Raw genomic sequence first — 25,251 nt, forward strand, 5'->3', positions numbered from 1 at the left:
CTATCAGTCCAGGAGATGAGGCTGACACGGACCGTGTTTCCTGGACCAAGCACAGTCATGTGAATCAGCCCCAAGGTAAGATCATCAATATCTATAACCTGGAAACCCCTTTTAAAGGGATATTTCACACAACTTTCACATACTTTAAATTTCTAACAGTCCTGAGTCTCATTCTGCAGTTAGAAGGATTTAATTGGAGTAGCAGTCGTCAGTTGAGCATGATCCCTGCTGCTCCATTAAAACCTCCCCTCCATAGTGGCACGGGCAGGACCGCCATTCTTCTAGTGATCAATGCGAGGTGGGTCCACTAGTGATCAGTAATTCAAATGTCCACTGTGGCACAGCCTCTTTCATAAATATACAGTACTAGCAAAAGGACCCGGTTTGGCACGGGTATATTTCATCTATTTTGTTTAATATTTCTGTGTCGTTAACCCCACCCCTTTAACAGTGAACTCCACAACCTCTCACTCCTTAACCCCCCCCCACAGCACCCCACTCCCTTGAAAATGACCTCCTCAGGGGCCCTCCCCCTTAACAGTGACCTATACAGCACCCTGTCCCTTAACACTGACCTCCATAGGGGACCGCCCCCTTATCTATGACCTCCACTATTCCCTGCTCCGTTAACAGAGGCCTCCACAGCACCCGTCCCTTTAACAGTGAATGCCACAGTACCCCGTTCCCTTAACAGTGACCTGCACAGTACCCTGCTAACTTAACAGTGACTTCCACAGCAACTGCCCCTTTAATAGTGGCCCCTGCCCCCTTATCAGTGACCTCCACAGTGCCCGTCCCTTTAACAGTGAACTCCACAGCAGCCTTCCCCTTTAACACTAACATCCACAATGCCCGCCCCTTTAACAGTGACCTCCACAGCAACTGCCCCTTTAATAGTGGCCCCTTCCCCCTTTACAGTGACCTCCACAGCGCCCTGCCCCTTTAAGGCTAGGGCTACATGACGACATGTGTTGTGCGATATTTTGTATAATGATAGGCTATGCTGTTGCACTGTGACATGCTGCGACATGACAGTCGCAAAAAATCCATCCAAGATGGATGCATGTACCAGCATAGTTGTGCCCTATGCGTCATGCGACTTACTGTCGTCGTGTATCCCTAGCCTAAAGCTGACCTACAGCAGTGAAGAAAAATGGCTGGGTTGTTACGGAAACCTGGAGTAGAACTGTGTGTATGTGGAGACTAAGGGTCTGCTAGCTTCTATTAGCTGATAAGGGACATGTGACCGTGTGTATGGCAGTTGGGATATGAAGAGAAAGACCTTGCAGGCCTGTATTGGCTAATGCAGGTCATTTTTGGGAATATTTCAGGAACGGTATATCCTAGAGAGCTGAGACTCAGTCTAAAACCTTTCCGGACACCTGATGTACCTGTGTGCCAAATGTGGTGAAGATCGGTCCAGTCGTTTGGTCGCGCATAAAGAACAGACAGACAGAAACTCATCTCTTATATATATAAAAATGAGTTTCTGTCTGGATGTCTGTCTGTCTGTCTGTTCTTTATGCGCGACCAAGCAACTTTACCGATCTTTACCAAATTTGGCACACAGGTGTCTGGGAAGGTTTTAGATCTCAGCTCTCTAGGACGTACCGTTCCTGAGATATTCCCAAAATATGACCTACATTAGCCAATACAAGCCTGAAAGTCTTTCTCTTCAAATTCCAACTGCCATACACACAGTTTTACTCCAGGTTTCCATAACAACCCAGCCATTTTTCTTCACTGCTGTAGGTGAGCTTTAGGCTAGGGCTACAGGATGACAATAAGTGGCGCAACACAAGTCGTCGTGTAGGCCTAGCATTAAAGGGGCAGGGCGCTGTGGAGGTAACTGTTAAAGAGGCGGGCACTGTGGAGGTCACTGTTAAAGAGGCGGGCACTGTGGAGGTCACTGTTAAAGGGGCGGGCGCTGTGGAGGTCACTGTTAAAGAGGCAGGTGCAGTGGAGGTCACTGGTAAAGGGGCGGGCACTGTGGAGGTCAGTGTTAAAGGGGCGAGCGCTGTGGAGGTCACTGTTAAAAAGGGGGGTCTGTGGAGGTCACCATTAAAGGTGCAGGCACCGTGGAGGTCACATGTCCTATCTTTTTGCGGAACGGCCGGATCGCGTACTCATTAAAGTGAATGGGTCTGTGATCCGCTGCGGCTGCCCCACGGTGGAAGTTCATGCATTGCGGCCCGCAATGGAGGTCACTGTTAAAGAGGCGGGCACTGTGGAGGTCACTGTTAAAGGAACGTGCACTGTAGAGGTCACTGTTAAAGGGGCGGGCACTGTGGAGGTCAGTGTTAAAGGGGCGGGCACTGTGGAGGTCACTGTTAAAGGGGCAGGCACTGTGGAGGTCACTGTTAAAGGGGCGGACACTGTGGAGGTCACTGTGAAGGGGGCAGGGGCCACTATTAAAGGGGCAACTGCTGTGGAGGTCACTGTTAAGGCAGCAGGGTACTGTGAGGTCACTGTTAAGGCAGCGTGGTACTGTGGAGGTCACTGTTTAGGGGGCGGGCCCCTGAGGAAGTCAAAGTTAAGGGGATGGGCTGCTGTGGAGGTCCCAATTTAAAGTGGCGGGGCACTGTGGGAAGGGTTAGTGTTAAGGGGTGGAGGACTGTGGATTTCACTGTTAAAGGGGCAGGGTGCTGTGGAGGTCACTTACTGTCGATATCTTTTAACGACACACACAAACATTAAATAGATGAAATATACCCGTGCGAAGCCGGGTCCTTCTGCTATTTTTATATTTATAAGCGATTTTCTAGGATAAAGCAAAACATGTTTCCAGAGGGAAAATGTCTTAAAGGGATTATCCCATGACTAATTAAAAAATTGAAAATCAGATATCATATAGTACTTGACAATCTCTTTCTAGCAAAGCTAGAACCAGCCCTGTACCTCATATGGATCCAGAGATCTCCCCATTCACTGCTCTACTAGATTTATATCAAGCTGGCATCTCAAGGGGAGTGTCTTTTCTGCTGTAGCTAAGGGGGCGTGTCCATGCTCTCCCTATCACAGCTCAGGGGGCGTGTCCATGATCTCCCTATCACAGTTCAGGAGGCAGATGAAACTGAGCACGTGCGGCCTTCTCAGTGAGCAGGTCAAAGAAATAAGAAAAACAACAAACAGCAGATGGCACTATACAGTTTTACTGCAAAATTTTTAATTACATGCAATTACAAAAGCATTCAGATCCAGGTGCTGGTTTGAAAACTGTAGAATATTTTTCATGGGACAACCCCTTTAAAATAAAAAAATATCTGTTACTCATCTATTAAAGTAGCTGTTGCCTGTTGACATCACAGCTTGAGTAGGAGGACCACTGCTGGGCAGCCAGAAGAAAGAGTGAGGCAGCTCAGGCTGGACAAGTACATACAGGAATCATGCAGAGGTCGGTGCTGCTGTTTGAGGGAAAATGCAGCTGACCCTCTGCCCCCGATGTCTGCTGTCAGTATGCCCGTCTGTCACAGCACAGGGGCAGCAGCTACAGGCTGCTTCTATGAAGTGTGGTCAGACAGTAGGCTTAGGCCAAATTGCCCATATTATAATCCGCCATTGGTCATGGAACTACACTTAGATCTCTCTACATGGGAATAACCCTTTAAGATATAATCGATTCGTAATATAAAAAAAAGGAGAAAAAAAGTTACAATTAAATAAAAAAATAATCCATACCGCATTCCCTTTAGGTGTTGGTTGAATAAGTGGTGCCAAATGTGCAACCTGCCAGAGCACAGCATAATTAAGAATTTGTGTTATATAGACATGCACATTCCAGTCTTGTTGGCACGGAGCAGAATTTTTGTTTCGTGTTTTATCAGGTCTTTATACTAATTCTAAACTAAATGCATTAAAGTGTAACTAGTGTCACTGTAAAGTACACAGTTCAAATGTGTAGAGAATTGCTTAAACAGCAATGGCACAATACGCGACTGTAGAGTACTCTGAAGACTACACTTGTCTGACTTCAGGTAGTGGCATTTATCATGTAGAGAAAGTTAATACAAGGCACTTCGGCTACTTTCACACTTGCGGCAGAGTGATCCGGCAAGCAGTTCCATTGCCGGAACTGCCTGCCGGATCTGGCAATCTCCATGCAAACGGACAGCATTTGTAGACGGATCCAGATGCGGATCCGTCTCACAAATGCATTGCAAGAACGGATCCGTCTCTCCGCTTGTCATGCGGACAAACTGATCCATTTCTATTTTTTTCCGCATTTTTAAAGGTCTGCGCATGCGCAGACCGGAAGGACGGATCAGACGTTGCAGAATTTTTAATCTGGCACTAATACATTTCCGGATTTTTGGCCGGAGATAAAACCGTAGCATGCTGCGGTATTATCTCCGTCCTGAAAAGTCCAAAAGACTGAACTGAAGACATCCTGATGCATCCTGAACAGATTTCTCTCCATTCAAAATGCATGGGGATAAAACTGATCAGTTATTTTCCGGTATTGAGCCCCTAGGACGGAACTCAGTGCCGGAAAAGAAAAACGCTAGTGTGAAAGTACCCTTACTAATGTATTGTGATTGTCCATATTGCCTCCTTTGCTGGCTTGATTTATTTTTCCACTCACATTATACGCTGCTTGTATCCAAGGGTTATGACCACCCTGCAATCCAGCAGCGGTGGTCATGCTTGCACAATTTAGGAAAACATGCCGGCCTACGCGTACTCCTGAGGTCTCAGCCACCAGAGAGGCCAGCACTTTCTGCATCCATACGTCCATTCCACTAAAGATAGAAAATGTACTATTCTTGGCCGCTAAATGCAGACCACGGGCCCAGCCTATTGAAGTCAATGGGTCCTCAAAAAAAAAAAACAGATGCAATATGACATCACACGGACATCATTGGTATTTTGCGGATCCGCATTATATATGGTTGAGCGCATGAGTCCTTACTTTGAGACAGAATTGTGGAGCACACCGGCTTTTACACAAAGCCTTGTTCCTTTTCAAGTAAGAAGGCAAAAATTGGAGAAATCATAGTTGCGCCAATTTGCTACACTTTTTAAACAGATCCCAGGCGCAGACACATTAGTAAATCTGGGCCATTGATTTTTCTAGTATTCCCAGTTCACACATCACAGATTTGCATGCAGATTTGTGCTGTGGCTATCCACCACGGACCTCATCCTTTACAACACTGAGGGTAAGATGTGCAGCAAAGTCATTGTATTTACAGGTGCAGACATTCGCCATGCAAACCAAACAAATGCTCGGGGCCCCCAGCTGGACACAAGTAGATGGCTGAAAAAACGACTAAGGCCTCTTGCATGTGAACGTGTGCGCTCCGTGGCCCTGCTGCGGCCCGCAAATTGCGGGCCGCAATGCACCAACACCCACCTTGGGGCAGCCGCAGTGGATCGCGGACCCATTCACTTAAATGGGTCCGCGATCCGGCCGTTCCGCAAAAAGATAAGACATGTTCTATCTTTTTGCGGAACCGAAGTATGGGACGAAACCCCACGGAAGCACTCCGTAGGGTTCCGTTCCGTGCTTCTGTTCCGCACCATTCCGCATCTCCGGATTTGCGGATCCATTGAAGTGAATAGGTCCGCATCCGTGATGCGGAATGCACACGGAACGGTGCCCGTGTATTGCGGATCCGCAAATGCGGTACGCAATACGGCCACGGAGCGCACACAAACGTTTGTGTGCAAGAGGCCTAAGCCAGAGGCAGACATACTGCCTATACAGCCAGCTCAGCTGCACAGGAGCCTGATGGGGAGGGGGCCCTTCCCTAGTAGCAGGAGGGCCCAGGCTGTACTGCTAAACTGAGAATGGGGTTTACTGGGCCAGTGGGGGCAGAGCTTAGCAGAGCAACCAGGGCCCCCAGACATAACTTTGCTTGAGGCTCCAGAAATGCGAAATCCACTCTGAGTATTTACCCTATGATTTCCACAATAAAATTTGCACCATTCGGTGTAATAAATTCCTGGACGATCTGTAAAAACAGTGGTATTTTTTACACTGTCTATAAAGGAAAAAAACGTTTTTTTTATGCTGTTTAAAGGGGTTGTCTCACTTCAGCAAACGACATTTATCATGTAGAGGCACTTACTAATGTATTGTGATTGTCCATATTGCTTCCTTTACTGGCTGGATTCATTTTTCTATCACATTATACGCTGCTTGTATCCAGGGGTTATGACCACCCTACAATCCATCACTGGTGGTCATGCTTGCACACTAAAGGAAAAAGCATTGACCTCTGTGGTGCCTGGGACCGTGGGAGTGCGCACCCGCTTCTGTGCTCCAGCAGTGGTCACACCCCCTGAAAATGAGCAGTGTATAATGTGATGGAAAAATGAATCAAAGGAGGCAATATGGACAATCACAATACATTAGTAAGTGGCTTGTATTAACTTTCTCTACATGATAAATGCCATTCACAGATTGTAAGCTCCTGCGCGCAGGACCCTCATCCCTCTTGTTGTTTATGAGTCTGTTTGTACATGAACCCTCCGGAATATGGTGGCGCTATATAAATAGTGAGACAACCCCTTTAAATTTCTCCTGATTACTGTGATTGTATTCATCATCATAGTACAGTTTACAGTAAATGGTGCTGACGTGTTCATATAGTATTCTAAACTTATGGTCTTCCACCCTGACCATCAATTTTTTGGGATAAGTTGGGCAGAAAAAAGAAAAAAGGCTTGGCAACCCTGATCTGCAATAAACACAAAATTGCAAATATCCAACTTTGGGGAAATAAAGGAAGCTTATAGGCCAGTAGGGGGCAGCATCACCTTAATCAGATTTATTTGAAATATTATTTAGAAAATCCTGGGAGCACCCCTCAAGCAGGGAGATGATAGGACCAGAGGCTGCTGGTCGGTGGAGTAGACATAGGACAGCTATGTGCTCTCCAGTCCATGAAGGGTTGGGGTGGAGAGAGAGGAGGACCTCAAAGAGGAAAGGGGAGTGACAGGCAGCAGAGAGCCTGACACTTTACTACAGGCAAGGACTGATGAGAGGGAAGAGACAGTGACAGAGAATACTAGAGAGCTCTAAGTGTGACAGCTTCCAAGTGGGCACTGTCACATCCAGCCTGGACTGTCCCCCCAGCTTATGGCTGACTACTACTGAGCTCCAAGAGGCTATCCAGAGCACAGCCTGTCCTACTGACTGATAACCATTGCAGGTCAGTGATATTCATGTTAGAAGCTTATATTCCATACGTATGCACTTGAATCCTCCTTTGCTGCATGTGCTAGGAGTGGGAATACGCCTGTTTAAAGGGGCACTCTGATCATTTAATAACATTAGACATGTCAGAGGCCTCACATTGATGGTGGTCTGGGAAATGTGACCAACAGATCCCTGCATTGATTGTAGTGAGATTCACTTTATTAGAGGAATATTCATCTGCAGGTTCCTAATATTGTAACTATCTCATACATGGACTGACTACATAATCAGGTTTTTTTCTTTCTATAAAGTCACATTTAAAAATTTTGCAATATTGTTGCCATTATAACATTGCAGGTTTTTATGCAGAGTCGGATTGACTTGTCAGTGTATGATACTGTATATACCTACTGTAATAAGGGCTGGGTTCTGATCAAGTGATTGCAGGTTACAAACCTATTAGACATTTAATGGAGTGTGGTCAGTATGGGATGTAATATAGTGGTCAGCAGTAATATCTCACCTGTCCTGGAGTGTGGTCAGTATAGGATGTAATATAGTGGTCAGCAGTAATATCTCACCTGTCCTGGAGTGTGGTCAGTATGTGATGTAATATAGTGGTCTGTAGTAATATCTCACCTGTCCTGGAGTGTGGTCAGTATGGGATGTAATATAGTGGTCAGCAGTAATATCTCACCTGTCCTGCAGTGTGGTCAGCATGTGATGTACTATAGTGGTCTGTAGTAATATCTCACCTGTCCTGGAGTGTGGTCAGTATGTGATGTAATATAGTGGTCTGTAGTAATATCTCACCTGTCCTTCATTGTGTCAGTATGTGATGTAATATAGTGGTCTGTAGTAATATCTCACCTGTCCTTCATCGTGTCAGTATGTAATGTACTATAGTGGTCTGTAGTAATATCTCACCTGTCCTGTAGTGTGGTCAGTATAGGATGTAATATAGTGGTCAGCAGTAATATCTCACCTGTCCTGCAGTGTGGTCAGTATGTGATGTACTATAGTGGTCTGTAGTCATATCTCACCTGTCCTGCAGTGTGGTCAGTATGGGATGTAATATAGTGGTCAGCAGTAATATCTCACCTGTCCTGCAGTGTGGTCAGTATGTGATGTACTATAGTGGTCTGTAGTCATATCTCACCTGTCCTGCAGTGTGGTCAGTATGGGATGTAATATAGTGGTCAGCAGTAATATCTCACCTGTCCTGCAGTGTGGTCAGTATGGGATGTAATATAGTGGTCAGCAGTAATATCTCACCTGTCCTGCAGTGTGGTCAGTATGGGATGTAATATAGTGGTCTGTAGTAATATCTCACCTGTCCTGCAGTGTGGTCAGTATGGGATGTAATATAGTGGTCAGCAGTAATATCTCACCTGTCCTGCAGTGTGGTCAGGATGGGATGTAATATAGTGGTCTGTAGTCATATCTCACCTGTCCTGCAGTGTGGTCAGTATGGGATGTAATATAGTGGTCAGCAGTAATATCTCACCTGTCCTTCATCGTGTCAGTATGAGATATACTATAGTGGTCAGCAGTAATATCTCACCTGTCCTGCAGTGTGGTCAGTATGGGATGTAATATAGTGGTCAGCAGTAATATCTCACCTGTCCTACAGTGTGGTCAGTATGTGATGTAATATAGTGGTCAGCAGTAATATCTCACCTGTCCTTCATCGTGTCAGTATGAGATATACTATAGTGGTCAGCAGTAATATCTCACCTGTCCTGCAGTGTGGTCAGTATGGGATATACTATAGTGGTCAGCAGTAATATCTCACCTGTCCTGCAGTGTGGTCAGTATGGGATGTAATATAGTGGTCAGCAGTAATATCTCACCTGTCCTTCATCGTGTCAGTATGAGATATACTATAGTGGTCAGCAGTAATATCTCACCTGTCCTGCAGTGTGGTCAGTATGGGATATACTATAGTGGTCAGCAGTAATATCTCACCTGTCCTGCAGTGTGGTCAGTATGTGATGTAATATAGTGGTCAGTAGTAATATCTTACCTGTCCTGCAGTGTGGTCAGTATGTGATGTACCAAGGACAGGACAGTTGTCACTAATGGTATTAACGGAATACTGCAGTCAGCGTGTGATATACTGATGCTTCATGTTCTGTTCCCAGGTTACAGACTGATTACAACAGACTAGTCTTCTACTTATCAGTTTACCCATTTTGTAATACTATATGTCTCAGACTACTCCAGGTTATATTTTTGTAATTATAGATTAACCAGATTATCTGAACGCAGATTAATGTTCTCATTGATATACATTGCATAACATTTCCCTCCAGGCACCATGTATTCTCTGTGCTATTTCATTCCCTTGATCAAGCAAAAGCTATAAATGCAAATACCATATGTTATACTGCTACCCCATCCTGATCATAGGAAAAATAAGAAACATGGAATTCTGGCATCTGATACCAGATGATTGTGGCAATAATATCTACAGGTCAAATATAAAACTAGCATGTTGGGGCAAAGTAGAGACTAATTTAGGCTGATTCTAAATTACATCTAAGAATTAAACCAATAAGCAAGTACAACAGCAGTTTTTGTGGCCCCTGACGTGACAAATCACATTCTTCACATGAATCAGCAGGAGCACTTTGCAGAGTTTTCATTTGCTGCCTCACATGATTTATAGAGATTTAGGAAGTGGATTTGGGGGGAACCCACGTGTGTGTCTTAGTGGTTTGCAATCTGAGCAGACTCTGACATGTCCTGTCAGGAAAATGTTGCAAGAGAATTTCATACAGTGTAACAAAAAACAAGGAGATGGTATTAAAAAGACATTTCCTAATATTCTAGAAAGGGATAGATAACCTATGGATCTGGTCTAGGTCACCTTAGACAATGGATTGCCTAACCTGCGGCCCTCCAGCTATTGCAAAACTACAATTCCCAGCATGCCTGTGTAGTCTACATCCACTAGTTTTGAAACAGCTGGAGGGCCGCAGGTTGAGCATCCCTGCCTTAGACAATCAGTGGGAAGTAATCAGTGCGGCTCTCTGTATTTAGTTGTATGATTTCATACATATTCTAAATGTAGCGCACCCTAGAGGTTGGTCCATCGGACTAAAGATGTATTCGGTCTAGGGGTAGGCAAATCAATTTGTACATCGGAACGTATTTACAGTCCCCACAGCTCTAGATGCTCCCTCTGGTTTACAATAAATATCAGTATTCTAAACATTATCATTCATTATGGGCAGGGTTGCCAACCAGAATTTTTCTTTTTTCTGGAAAACTTATCCCAGAATCATGAACAGCAAAAAAAATTTTACGGACACATTGGAAAACCATAATAAATGACAAGGATTATTAGTAATACGGGTCTATATCTCAAAATACTGATAACACCTCATCACCAGCATTTACAGTGAGCTGTAAAAGGATGATAATTACCACCAAAGTAATCTATTCAAAAACTTCCAGCCTTGAAAAAATCACAGAGAAATCTATTTTTTTTTTTTCATGGACACAGGAAAAAAGTTGCCTATTTTTACGGACTGTGCAGAAATATCTGGACGGTTGGCAACCCTGATTATGGTGTCCATAAAAAAAATATAAGCTGCCTTGGATACGTTGGATAAAAAATAAAAAATAAAATCAGCTTGGAAATACTAATCTGCATGGCCGCACATCCTGCGCAGCCCTGATAACCTTGCGCCTGCACAGTTACTGTGAGTGATATGCCTAGGTGAGCAAAATCACTGATTCATGTTTGCAGTAATATCATCTGCGCAAGCGACGATACTCGTAGTGACGGTGCATGCGCCAGATTATCATGGTCTTGCGAAATGTGCGGCCGTGTTAATCTGAGTTCACACTTCAGTTATTTGATCATTTATTTCCATCAGTGATTGTGAGCCAAAACCAGTAGTGAAGACTCCTCAGAGATCAGGTATAAGGCCTCTTGCACACAACCGTATTTTTTTTCCGTTTGCGGTCCATATGCGGAACTATTCACCAGAGATGGCCAGTTCGCATTGTTCGCCCGCAAACATATGCGGGTTGCCATCTTTTTTCACAAGTCCGACAAGGCACAGGTAAGCCCTTACCCGTGCCTGTGCGCGAGCCGGTCTGAAAACAAATGCGGTCACCAGGAGCAGGCAATTCCGAGAACAGCCCGATGAAGGCCCCTGGTGGCTGTTCTCAGAACTGCCTGCTCCCGCTGACCGCACTTGTTTTCAGACCTGCTCGGGCTTACCTGTGCCTCGCCGGACTTGTGAAAAAAGATGGCAGCCCGCATATGTTCGCGGGGCGAACAATGCAAACTGGCAAACACTGCCATTCACTTCAATGGGTCCACAAAAACAACGGAAAGTACTCCGTATGCGTTCAAAGATAGAACATGTCCTAATATTGCCCGCAAATCACGTTCCGTCGCTCAATTCAAGTCAATGGTTCCGCAAAAAAAACCTAAATGCATAAGTATGTCTTCCATATCCGTTCCGTTTTTGCAGAACCATCTATTGAAAATTTTATGCCCAGCCCAATTTTTTTATGTACTTCCGTTTCCATTTGCGATCCGCAAAAATTGGATCACAAACGGAAACCAAGCGGAAAAACGGAACGGCAGAACGGAAGTGGAATGGAAACGGCAATACTACTGAAACACAAAAATGGAAAAACGGATCCACTTAAAACGGACCGCATAACCATACGGTCGTGTGCAAGAGGCCTAAGGGAAAGATCTGCTCCTGTTCTGTGTTTTGGTTTACAATAGCTAATGGAAATTACTGATCAAATAACTGAAGTGTGAACTGAGCCATAATCTGTTGGCACAGTGGTGAGTTGTCTGTAGCCCTCACAGTCCTTCACAGAGAATTTGTTCATACAGATCGATTCTCTCATCCCTAATTTTGTCTCTAAAGTATGAGCAAAATATAAATAAACCTGCGCTCTCCGACAGAATTTTAATGCCGATTTTATCAGCCAGCGTGAGTGCTGCATGCCCTCTGTTATATGAACTCTACCGAGGTCAACCCAGAGAACTCCTTTGAACCCTATCAGCAGTTCAGGTCGTATGAGTGCATGTTTCGTGCCAATGTGCCATGAGTTACAATAGGTAAGTATTATTATTATCACCATGCGTGGGTACTTCATGGTAACAAGGTAGAGTAGGTACAAGTGTCTGCTCTGTGCACTCTGTCGCCCTGTAGACATGTCCTACACTTCGTTGACTTCTTCTGGTGCCACATTCCTACCGTCTATGAATGATTTTCATGTTAGGCAGGTTTTTTTTTCCTTGACAGTCAGGTTCCTGTTTGTTCTAGATGTACAAAATATGCAAACAGATAGCCATTAGCTAAACTCCGCTCAGTCTTATTCTAGAAATCGATGACAATCCTAAAAAGACTCTACTCCGGCTTCCAGTGTTAAAGGGGTTGTCCCACGAAAAATAGTCTACAGTTTTCAAACCAGCACCTGGATCTAAATACTTTTGTAATTGCATGTAATTAAAAATGTAGTACAGCCACTGACTTATTCAAAAGAAATTATCTGTATAGCGCCACCTGCTGTTTGTTCCTTTTCTTATTTCTTTGTCCACCTCACTGAGATGGCCGCACATGCTCAGTATCATCCTGCAAATGAATCCTGAGCTGTGATAGGGAGAGCGGAGACATGCCCCCTGAGCTGTGATAGGGAGAGCTGAGACACGCCCCCTTAGCTGCAGCAGAAAAGACACTCCCCTTGAGCTTTCAGCTGCATATAAGAGTCCATTTACACATTCGTATGTGTTTTGCGGATCCGCGCAGGTTTCCATCCAGATGTGATGCGTGTTGTGAACGGACAACATCCGGACTGAATCCTGACCCATTCATTTCATTGCGTATGTGCTCACCTGTATTGTTTATCATGTTCTTTATTGTCTGTTTTTCACAAAGCCCTGGCCCCACAGAACTGAATGGGGCTTCATGAAAATCTGAAGGCATCCGGATGCAATGCGTTTTTAACTGATGGTTTCTATAAGATGTTGAGTTTTGTTATTCAGTTCTTCTTCACGAAGGCAAAACGGACGTAGTCCAGATGGAAAAAACTGATTGAACTTGCATGTAAAACAATCAGTTTTTCACTCAACAGACCCTGACACATTCCATATCACTCATGTGAAAGAGGCCTTAAAGGTAGTGCCAAATCAGGTATTTCCAGCATATTGTCTTTAGTTCCGGGTTCCCTTTAAGACACAGAGCATGTAGCAGTAGCTTGAAGGTGTGTCCTTACAATGCCTAAACCCCATACGTGTCTTCTTCTGATTTAGACATTAGATAGCTGGTCTGTAGACAAGTGTGGCAGTGGCACTGTTTTTGGGACAAAGAAGCCATGTCTTTCATAATCCTGGACAACCCCTTTAAGAGTAGGGTCACATCATCATTTCGTTTTCCGTTCTTCTGATTCGTCAGAAGAACAGAAAATGAAAATAAAAACCGCGTCCTTTATTTTGAGTGTCTGTTATGCTCAGTTATGCTCATTTTGCATTAATTTTAACCATTTCTGCCTGAGATCCATTATTTCAGACCAGAAAAAGTCCTCCACAATGTACTTTTTTTGCATGTAAAATAATGGATCTCAGAGGAAAATGGCTAAAATGGATGTAAAATGAGCATAACCAATGCTCAAAATAAAGTATCCGCTTTTTTTTATTTCGTTTTTTTGTTCCTCTGATAGATCAGAAGAACAGAAAATGAAACAGTGATGTCAACCTGCCCTAAGGTGCATCACGGCAGACTGTAGAAATATATACGCAGTTACAATGACAAACATTTGAAACAGGCCTTTCCCCTGGGAAGTCAGTGACTGACCCCAACACACAGTAGAGTAACTTTCGTAGGAAGCCAATTTGCCTACTTGCGGAGGAAATCCACACAAACACAGGGAGAACATACAAACTCTATGCGGATGTTGTCCCGGGTCAGAAACTAACCCAGCTCCGCAAGGCACCAGTGCTAACCACTGCCATCATATTATCCATCATAAACTATACATAGAAACAACAGATTACATGTATATGTTATTTAAATGCCAAGGATATCCCTTCCTTGCACCCAACCAACAGCTTGGCTTCACTCAAAACCTCCATATTGGAAACACGGAGCCCTGACCTCCATCTGCTTTTCTTCCTTCTTAATGTTCATATCTTTGATCAGTAACAGAACAGAACGTAAGTGTATTGCTAAACTCAGCACAAAATAATAAAGATATCCAGTGGCCATTATGGATTCTGTTACCTTAGCTTAGGGAATGTGTCCTGGAAGCACCTACAGTAACTCTCTTTCTTTATGGAGGTTCATTTCTATTAGGTGGCCCAAAGGTCTAGCTCTTAGGAGTATCTCAGTGTACTTTCTGTGGCCACCTATGTGACCCATGGACCAAGGGGCTTCAGCTCAGATTGGTTCCATCATCATCCAAAGGTGGTGGGAAAGTATTTACGGCTCCCCTTTTTTATAGATGCTAATATGTTAAAAAGTCAAAGAGGAGAAAACAGACCTGAGGATTACAAGGAACCTCTTCCCAACACAATATTAGAGAATGGGGGCATGGGGGTGTAAAACAGCAATGGAAATGGACCTCTTCTCTGTATATATGCTCCTCACAAAAGGATATCGTTTGAAATCTGTTGTATTTTATACAGCATAGCATTTGTAGGTCTCTGAGATCTATCTCCTCTGGGAAATGGCCCATCTGACCCAGAAAGCTGAAGATAATCTGTAGGTTCAAAGAACTGAATGTGCACCTACTTGTTGACATTTCTTCTATCATACTGATATTGTTTTTCGTTTCTCTATATTAATAGTTTCACACCTGCTTTCTAAACATTTTCTAGACATTTGTAGACATCACCTTGACACGTATCATCTTGACCATATTTGCTTATGTTTCTTACTGAATGAGCCTGGGCTCTGCTGATAATTTCATATAAAAGGCAGTGTCAGACTGGGCTTCCTTGGGTCCACCAGAGGAAATGATTCTGAGTGTCCACCCTCCAGCTAGGCAGCTTTTATGCACGTCCACTTTTAGCCTTGCAAATGCTGTTGTTATCATTGCGCACACAGGATGTATCATCAATAAGATCTAATAGGTTACTTGAGAATCAGATCCTTGTGGTAAGTGACTGGAACCAATGTTAGCTCCAAATGGGGTTGCCTTCTGCTTGAACTCTGGGGCGCGAATATTATATCAGAGGCTGGGCATGCCCTGTTCTAATGCAAGAACTTACCTTCTAGTTTTAGTCCTTCCATATTTGTATTAACAAGTACTGGCAGTGATGGTGCACAGCACTGGAAAAACTGTGGCACAAACATTACATGTCGATTGGGTCCTTCCTAATAGACTTCACTGTGCTTGTCTTTAAGCATGTTTCAGTGAAGTGTCAAAAATATCTAAAATGTTCATTTTTGTAAAGCGCTTTTACAGGTTTTTAATACTATCAGGATAGGTCAGGAATAACAGGTCAGTGGGGGTCTGGTTCCCAGCACCCCCATCAATTGGCTGTACGAATAGATGGTGAGATCTTAGGCCTTTTCCTAGCCAATGACGTCATGTTCATCAGTTACATTGGCCTAGCCGCAGCTCTGCTCCATTCAAATGAAAGGGGTTGAGCTGCAACACCAAGCCTACCCGCTATGGACAATGGACAACCTGTGCTTGGTGAGCTGCAAGGAGGCCTTGGTCCTCACCAGAGTGCCACTGTCTTTTCAAACAGCTGATCGGCGAGAGTTCCGGGAAGCAGACCCCCACCAATCTAATATTGATGACCTATCCTGAGGATAGGTCATCAATATGAACAACCCCTTTAAGGGCTTATGCACACCCCTGTATTATGGCTTCATAGAGATGTATAGGGCTCCAAAGAGAAAATCTCAGTGTCTGTATGGCAATCCCAGGGGCTGTACGGCTATGTACTAAGAAGCACACTACCTCCATGCACTGCTGTATAGGCTCATGTGCACGTTGCACGAGGCCCTAATCACCAAGTAATTTCACGCCAACAGTTATCTGGGACACCTTCTCATGTAGATGTAGTTTAGAAGGCATCTCTTACCCCAACACAAAAGGGTTGCTGTTTTTGATGTTAGATAAATGGTTAAAACGGCAAGCTGTCTTGGTTTTCTGCATCATGGAAGAGGTTACTAGCATTTTTGGGGATTCAGTTTATGTCTGTATACCACTGGTGATAATTATGATGTGGGATCCAAGAAACAATGTCCTAGCTAGGGGCCAATTTGTTTGTGCTCGGCCTGTGGAAAAAAAAAACCCACTTACTGCATAATCCACTGTCCAACATTGAGGACCACCACCAACAGCCCTCTGTGTAATATGCCGTGTGGACTGTGGTACATACCCATACATGCCACCATCCCTTCTGCTCTTGAGTGACACCATCAGATCTATTCTTGTATATAGTCAATGGTTACATAAAGACTAGCAATATTGTAGCAAGAATCTATAGGGTAATAGATGATTACATGTGGTGTCTATGACCCATTACATGTGACTTCTAGTCGGGGTCATTGCATCACCATGCTATATAGAGATTATTATGCTTGCTGCACGTATGATAGCCCACATAAGTGAAAGGGATTACAGTACCTAGGAAAGGTCTTAGAGTCCTATTAGTCAAGGCTATTTCAGCCCCAGGCGACTTCAAATTGATGATATACAGTACAAGTCAGTCAGCGCTCATTTAAAGGGCCTTTCAGTCTGATGCAAACTGAATGAAGGATGAACGATCGTGACTACGACTACGACTGTGTTCGTTCTTTCTGCACTAAGTTTGCATATTGTCGGGAGCACGTCCCTGTTTACACGGGGCAAGGTTCTGCTGAAAAACAATGATTTTTGGTGCTGGATAAAATAAATGAGTATTTTCCAGACCCTAACAATTCAGAGACTTCAAGAAACACTCCCCTAGCCTCATCCTTCACCGCAGGACTGGAAGAATAATCTACTGTCCACCTCTGAATACCATCTGCCACCTTCTTCTTCCTAGTAGCCCAGACTGGAATCTCCAGCTCCCTTAGTCGTGTACCTGACATTAGTCGATCTCCACAACAGTGTGGAGACTTGATGTTCCTCTGGCATCTGAATAGGCTGTAGGCTCACAATGGTTTCCAGCAGAATTGTGACCACCCAGGGTGTACAGAGACAGGGCCGTTACTCCATGGATATCTGACTGTTCCTTTATCAGCACTTGAAGAGGACCTGTCATGTTCCCTGACCTGTCTCTTTTAGTAAATACTTGTGTTCCCTATGAAATAGCTATTCTGTCATATATTTTCCTATAGCTCTGAAGTGTGCAGTTCCTCAGTAATTCCTCCTAGAAATGTATGAGTAATTTGACAACTGAGTGCTACCATTTCGCTTGTCAAAGGGGTGTGTTCCTACACCGCCTGACTTTGACAGCTTTTATTGTAGAGGAACAGACCCCAATTGGTAACGCCCAGTTGTAAATTTCTTCATACATTTCTAGTAGGATAAACAGAGGAATGACATGATGTATTGTTACTCCTGTACGCAAGTATTCACTAAACCAGACCTATTAGGAGAGCTGACCAGTCCTTTTTAAAGGGGACTTTTCTTGGACTTAAAGGGAACCTGTCTGAGCTACAGGCAGCATGTTGTAGAGCAGGAGAAGCTGAGCGGATTGATACATAGCTGTGTGCTGTCACAGATTACTATAGTAAAATCATAACTCATGTACTTCAAAGGGAGTGTGTCAGCAGTTTTGACTGTGCTAAACTCCTGACAGCTTTAGGTAGAGGATGGAGATAGCAGGACAAACATTGTGGAGCTTTAAGGAGTAGAGATAATATGAAATTTTTTTCTGCTAGGTTCTGGTTCTGCTTCACTGTGCCCTCTGCAAGCTCACAAGTGATAAAGGTTAACGTAGAAGAACCTGGTGACATTTAGCCAGTCATCATCTTCTGCACACGTTTTTAATGTCTAATTCGTCATTTGTGAATTGTGAAACCTTCAAGTCTCTGACACTTCTGTTTTACAACCTCTTGAACCTTTTCTACAAAACTTTAGGAAGTTGCATCAACCACATTGACGCTGTGATTAAAGGGACTACTACATTCGTTACATCATATAACTGTGTAGGTGCCATTTATGACACAATGGGTATACATATAGTTGGATGTAGGTGGAAAGTCAATAGAGAAGAAATATTAAGGATGGAAAGAGAATTTCATGAATAACTAAGGTCATGATGATGCAATACAAATGATCATGTAAGTTCCATATCCTGGGCTAATAGCACAATGAACCTCTGAATTGTAAAGGGCTGCGGAATATGTTAGTGCTATATAAATATATATATATATATATATATATATATATATTAAATATATAAATAATAAAAATAATAAATATTCAAATAAAGATTATTATTATTATTATACACATGGGTCCTGAAATCCAGCTGGTTTGCCAGTCGGTTGTTCTAGAATTGCTTGATGGAACTCATAGAAGCAACTAGTCCAAGACAGGTAAAGTTCTTGTAAAGACATTTGGAACAGACCTGTAGTTCTTAAGACCCACAAGATGGGGGGAAGGTATTGAAATTAGACAGTCTCCTTAACCTCCTTGGAAAAAAAATGTTCCTTCATGAAGTTTCTTTTATTTCTCACACCTTTAAGTTGGACAGAATTTATCTATAAAGAAAAGGATCCTTAGGCCTCTTTCACACGGGCGTTGCGGGAAAATGTGCGGGTGCGTTGCGGGAACACGCGCGATTTTTCCGCGTGAGTGCAAAACATTGTAATTTGGTACCCAAACCCGAACTTCTTCACAGAAATTCGGGCTTGGGATCGGTGTTCTGTAGATTGTATTATATGTATGGTTATAAGGGAAAATAATAGCATTCTGAATACAGAATGCATAGTAAAATAGCGCTGGAGGGGTTAAAAAAAAAATAAACAATGATTTAACTCACCTTAGTCCACTTGATCGCGAAGCCGGCATCTCCTTCTGTCTTCATCTTAGCTGTGTGGAGGAACAGGACCTGTGGTGACGTCACTCTGGTCATCACATGATCCATCTCATGATCTTTTACCATGGTGATGGATCATGTGATGACCGGAGTGACGTCACCACAGGTCCTGTTCCTCCACACAGCTAAGATGAAGACAGAAGGAGATGCCGGGTGCGCGATTAAGTGGATTAAGGTGAGTTAAATTATTTGTAATTTTTTTTATAAACCCCTCCAGCGCTATTGTACTATGCATTCTGTATTCAGAATGCTATTATTTTCCCTTATAACCATGTTATAAGGGAAAATAATAATGATCGGGTCTCCATCCCGATTGTCTCCTAGCAACCGTGCGTGAAAATCGCACCGCATTCGGACTTGCGGATGCTTGCGATTTTTACGCAACCCCATTCATTTCTATGGGGCCTGCGTTACATGAAAAACGCTGCTCGTGTGCACAGCCCCATAGAAATGAATGGGTCGGGATTCAGTGCGGTTGCAATGCGTTCAACTCACGCATCACATCCGCGCAGAATACTCGCTCGTGTGAAAGGGGCCTTAAGGGTGTAGCTAGAGGGGTCACACCTGAGCCCTGGAGCCTGCCCCAAAATGTTGCTCTGCCCCATAGGAAAAGACTAAATACAACATAATAGGTTGGGGCCCTGTTACGAATTCTGGAGTTACTCTTCTCTCTATCCCTGTATAAGTATTAAAATTTAAGAGTGGTTTCAGTCAAATGACAATTATCTGCCCTAGTTTAGCCCTAGCAGCTAAATGGAGATCATATGTTATTCTGAGGTCCAAAATTATAAAAGAAATCTGCTAATGCCCATAATTTCATTTTTTGTGCAGATTATGTCTATATTCTTTTACATTCGTTCCCTCTTTCATATCAGAAGAAGACACAGTCTTACCATTGACTCAAGACTCACATTTTTGGACTCAGACTAAAGTCAATAGTCATGCACCACTTTACAGACATCTCAGTACCTTTCCCCAGCAGGCTATAGTCAGCAGATTTGTGACTAGAGGATCAGACAATATTGTGGAGTAGAAATGGTGTGGATAAAGTCATATAGGGTAGACCTTCCATTTTTTTCTTCATGATTCAGTGTCCTATACGTACGATTAAAGTTTAACTGTTATTTTTTTTACATTTTGTCATCGGGGCATGTCTGAGATTTTCATTGGTGGGAACCAGGTACAGGGACAACACTCATCGTGAATTGACAGAATTGTTCAGCAAGAGTCGAAAGACTGGTTTACAGGCCAACACTGCTCGCTCCATTCTCAGGAGAGCACATCTGAGAACTTCTGTCCCCTAATTTTGACGAATGATCTCACATTTAAGACCTCCACCGATCTATTCTTCTGATAGTTAAAGTAGATTTTTGGTCAGTACCCATCACTGTATGGTATTCCAAATTCACGTAGGTCCTTGTGGCATCTCTGTGAGCTTGTAGCACATCTGAAAAATATCTACTCCACAAAATGGTGGCATAATAAATGATGTTATAAATCTGTTGGGGGACATATCTCTAGACTGGCATGTTGTATGCCAGTCTTGATTCCCCCTGTGCTGCTGGAGGATGGCTCAAATTTATGCAGAGGTACGCGCCTCTCATATATTTGGCGCATCTTCCAGCCATGCCGTGTGACACACTTAAATCTATAGCAGCCTCTTAGCTGCCATAGATATAAGTCTTTCTTCACGTCAGAAAAAAGGCATGATGAAAGATAAATGTGGCAGTCCTGCAGCCCCTCCTACTCCCCGCCGGCGGCATGCCCCTTTTCCTTGCCACTTCTGAAAAGTGACGCAAAATGGTCAAGAATAGGATATGTTTTTTGCTCAACTGTGGAAGGGTCCATATCCAATCCACAAAAAATGCAGATCGGACCAAAAATATGATCATGTGAATGGGGCGGCTCATGCACACGAATGTATTTTTTGTCCACATCCGATCTACATTCTTTGAGGGTCAGATGGAGACCCTTACTTCAATGGCGCCGCAAAAGATGTCCGCATCCGTACGTCCGTTCTATGGCGTCTGCAAAAATATATAACATGTCCTATTCTTGTCTGCATTACGGACAATGAAAGGACAGTTCTATTATAGGCCGGAAGTTCCATTCTGCAAAATGCGGAACGCACATGGCCGGAATCCACAATTTGCGGACGGCAAAACAGGCTACTGTCATGTGCATGATCCCTTAGTGTTATAGATGCCTTAGGGTACGACCACAGCAGGCAGATGTTCTGCAGTGTTTGTCGTTGATTTTGCTGCCGATTTGCCTTACCCTATGCATTGCAAAAGGTAAGCTATGTGTTGGAAATCCACACCATATATTGATATCTTGAGGATTTAAAATCCGAACCGCAGGTCATTTTCTGCTGTGGATTCGTTATGCAGCGCATAGATGTGTTTGGCTACTGTAAACTGCTCAGATTTTCAGCATGCAATTCTCCTACAGAAAACGTGGGTGTTTCCACTACATTGGGTCGCACCCTAAATTGACTCCTTCTATATAACCCTAGTTCATGCTATGGAGCACACTTCAGTTCCACGTGTTTGTTCCATCTGAATGTTTGCCTAATTTAAAGGGGTTGTCCCATGAAAAATATTCTACATTTTCCAAACCAGCACCTGGGTCTGACTGATTTTGTAATTGTATGCAATTTAAAAATTAGTGTAGCCTCTGAGTTATTCAATTAAATCTATCTGCTTTCCTTATTTCTCTGTCCACTTCACTGAAGTGGTCACACATGCTCACTTCCATTCTTCAACTGCCACCAGCCCTTTCTTCTGTTAGAAGCTGTGACAGTTAGGCTGGGTTCAGACCTGAGCGTACTGAACGTACGCTCTGTATGCGCGATTGTACGGGCGTTTGCAATCGCGCATACAGAGACAAGCGAACGCCCATTGTCGCGCGTTCCCGCTAAAGTCTATGTACGGGAACGCGCGAAAAGACGCCCCAAAGAAGCTCCTGTACTTCTTGGGGCGTCGGGCGTTTTACAGCGCGATCGTACACGCTGTAAAACGCTCAGGTGAGAACCATTCCCATAGGGAATCATTGGTTCTTGCCTGTTGAGCGTTTTATGGCGCGTAGGAACGCGCTGTAAAACGCTCAGGTCTGAACCCAGCCTTACAGAGAGAAAGCGGAAGCACAAAAGACATGCCCTCTGAGAAATTATATGCCCCCTCAGAAAGGACATGCTCCCTGAGAAAGGACACAGTCCCTGAGAAAGGACATCTCCTGAGACTAGTTTCACACTAGCGGCAGGGGAGTCCGGCAGGCTGTTTCGGCGGGTGAACAGCCTGTTGGATCCGTCCTGCCGCTATTACACGTGTGCCCCTGGACTGCCGCTCGGTCCCCATTGACTATAATGGGGGCGGGGGGCGGAGTTCCGGCAGCAACACGGCAGCACACGGCGAGAGGCAGCCGGACTAAAAGTACTGCATGTCGTACTTTTAGAAGCTGAAGAAGGACAAACCCCTTGAGATGTCAGCTTGGTATAAATCTAGCAGAGCAATGACTGGGGAGATCTCTGAATCCATGTGAGGTACACGGCTGGTTATTAGCTTTGTTAGAAAGAGATTGTCTTGTCCTATATGATGTCTGATTTTCATTTTTTACATTAATCATGGGACAAGTCCTATAATATTTCAGCTGATTTGTAGTTTTATGTTTCGATAATGCTTCTTGATGCATTATAATAAAATGTTATCTGTGAGTTAATGATTCCATTTTTTCTTAAAATCTCTTCACCTGCAAATTCTTGTTAGAAAGAATTCCAGCCTCTGCCAAACACAGGAAGCCATCAGATCCTACCCACTGCGAAGTTAATGTATAACTACGAGAAGTGATTCTATAAAAGAGAACATAAATACAAAGCATATTAACTCAGACAAGGAAAAAAAAAGCCTCGATAACGATATCTAACTGGTTAGCGCTGCAGATTTTATGGTTGAGGAACTGGATAATGGGTGCGTCCAGGGCAGCAAATCACAAGCCAGTGAAATTGTAATAGGCCATACCGATCATTATCAAGTCCTATATGGGTTCACACGCAAGAGGTAGTCCTGCCCTGTGCAAACAGCGTTTGTGGAATCATGGCCGAGCGCTCTCCGGTGTCACACCTCTCCGGGGAACCCAGAAAAAAGACTCAACTATGAAGGCGATGAATGTATTTTGCAAACACTGCTGGCAAAAGCTACACGTCAAACGCCCCTCCTTTAGCTCAGAGGTACAGCAGAGAAAATGGCGGCTCTGCTGCGTTCGTAAAGCCAAAAATCTCCGCCAGCTTCTTAGGAGTAGCAATGACGAGTATAGATTTGGTGATACAGTTTTATTTTTGTTATTCTAAACCAGAACTGGATCCCAAGGTCATAGTAGTTGGTGGGTGGCCCTGGTGCTGGGGATGGCACCAACGGGAAGGGTTGACTCACTTTGCATAGATGGAAATGGGGCCATCAGGACAAGCAATAACTGAGCGCTAAACTTCATGGCCAGCTAGTTAGCATACCTTGCCGTCAGTAGAAAAAAGGTGTAGCAGCACTTATGTTTATTGGGCAGTGTCAGCGGTGTTAGGTTCTAGCCTGAGGGCCCCAGGTAGACAATATCAAAAGAAAAAAAGGCCCTCCTGTCTTATATTCTACCTAAATCCCATAGCCTGACTGATCAGCCTGTACATATGTGTCCTCTTTTTAGATAGTCCGCAGGCTGGTATACTGTGCATCCATTCCACTGACCCACCATGAGATGGAGATTATGCATCTTTAGAATATACAGTATAATACTATAGGTAGTCCAATCTTTTTTGGTGAATAAACCTGAAGTACCATCAATAGAGCCAGACCACGCAGTCGCCATGGGGCCCGTGATTTTGAGGGACCCATTCTGGTTGAATGACCCTGCCCCCTTTCTGACCTGAATACGGACCTCACTAATGCTAGACCAGCAGCTAAATGGAAGTGGATCCCTCCCCAGGGCATCGCACGGCGTACCTCTTCCTGATGCCTTCTTCTTTGTGTTCCATTGCTGATGACGTCAGCTTTCTAATGGCTCCTGCCTGTGTTTGTCAGATACATCTGGCCAATAAGCAGGGAGCTTGAGCTGCTTAATGGCTAGATGAATTTGACCTGACCCCTGTTCTGGGCTCTGGCTTTGACTGTGCCTCAGTCCTGCTACCGGCACTAATGCAGTGAGGGTTCTTCCTGCACTGAGGTGGGATTCCACCCAGCTACAAGCTCATCCCCTATAGTCACGACACACCCCTCCCCATAAGTTGGATAATAAAGCAACTTTGTTTCACCCATACCATTCTGATTAGTTAAAGTAGATCTGAGTTTTGCTATGGCGTCCAATTATGTCTATGTTTTCTTTGTATGTATTACTTTGTGGGTTAGGGCCACCAAATGTAATCCTTGTCTCAAGCAGTATCAGACTGTGGTTCCTTGGGCCTATCCGAGGATATCAGAATAGGTTCCTTTCTGAAGAACTTATGCTTCCTGTTGCGAAATTTTCTAGTAAAAATAGTTTCTTTCTTCATTTCGCATGGAAAAATTGGATTGACTAAATTTATAATTTCCTGTGAAAATCCAAATAAGAATATTTCAGTGTCATAGGGAATATTTGTGCTGAGACCATTGGCCTTTAATTCATTGGGGCCCACTCTCAGAATATTGGGGTTTTTCCAATTGTTTTATTCTTCCTGTAGGAGCCTCTGGGCCCCGAGATGCACACCCGTCCTGTAAACTTTCTCACACAGAAAGAAAAATAAAAAGTTCACTGTATCCAATGCTCTTTCTTGACCAATAACTTCCATTTTAAGTTTCCTGTTGTAAGTCCCAGTTCAAGGACACAAAAGTAATACTGTGGGTGACAACAGGAAAGTTAGAAACGGTCTGTGGGAATTGTAGAATCTGAAATACACATAAGTACAGTAAGACCCTTGTGTGTCGTTCTGAGAAGCCTTGACGGTTATTAGATGAACTCTCAGAGGACGGCAATGCTCGTGTGTAGTAACCCCAGGAGAAGTGATGCCAGAATATCAGATGTGAAGCTGGAGAGGTATATAAAGCTTCTGCAGTATACAGTGTGC

General features: G+C 43.9%; 1 protein-coding gene across 1 annotated transcript in view; it reads left to right on the top strand.

Moving 5' to 3' along the window:
• Positions 1–6,936: 6,936 nt before the first annotated feature.
• The window catches only part of LOC122944170 (peroxisome proliferator-activated receptor gamma-like), a 50,675-nt gene continuing 32,360 nt past the window's right edge, over positions 6,937–25,251 (top strand). The window contains exon 1 of the mRNA XM_044302401.1: positions 6,937–7,157. The gene's annotated coding sequence lies outside the window, so the exon portion shown is untranslated. The remainder of the gene's footprint in view (positions 7,158–25,251) is intronic.

This window comes from Bufo gargarizans, chromosome 7 (genome assembly GCF_014858855.1).
Source record: "Bufo gargarizans isolate SCDJY-AF-19 chromosome 7, ASM1485885v1, whole genome shotgun sequence".
NCBI lineage: Eukaryota > Metazoa > Chordata > Amphibia > Anura > Bufonidae > Bufo > Bufo gargarizans.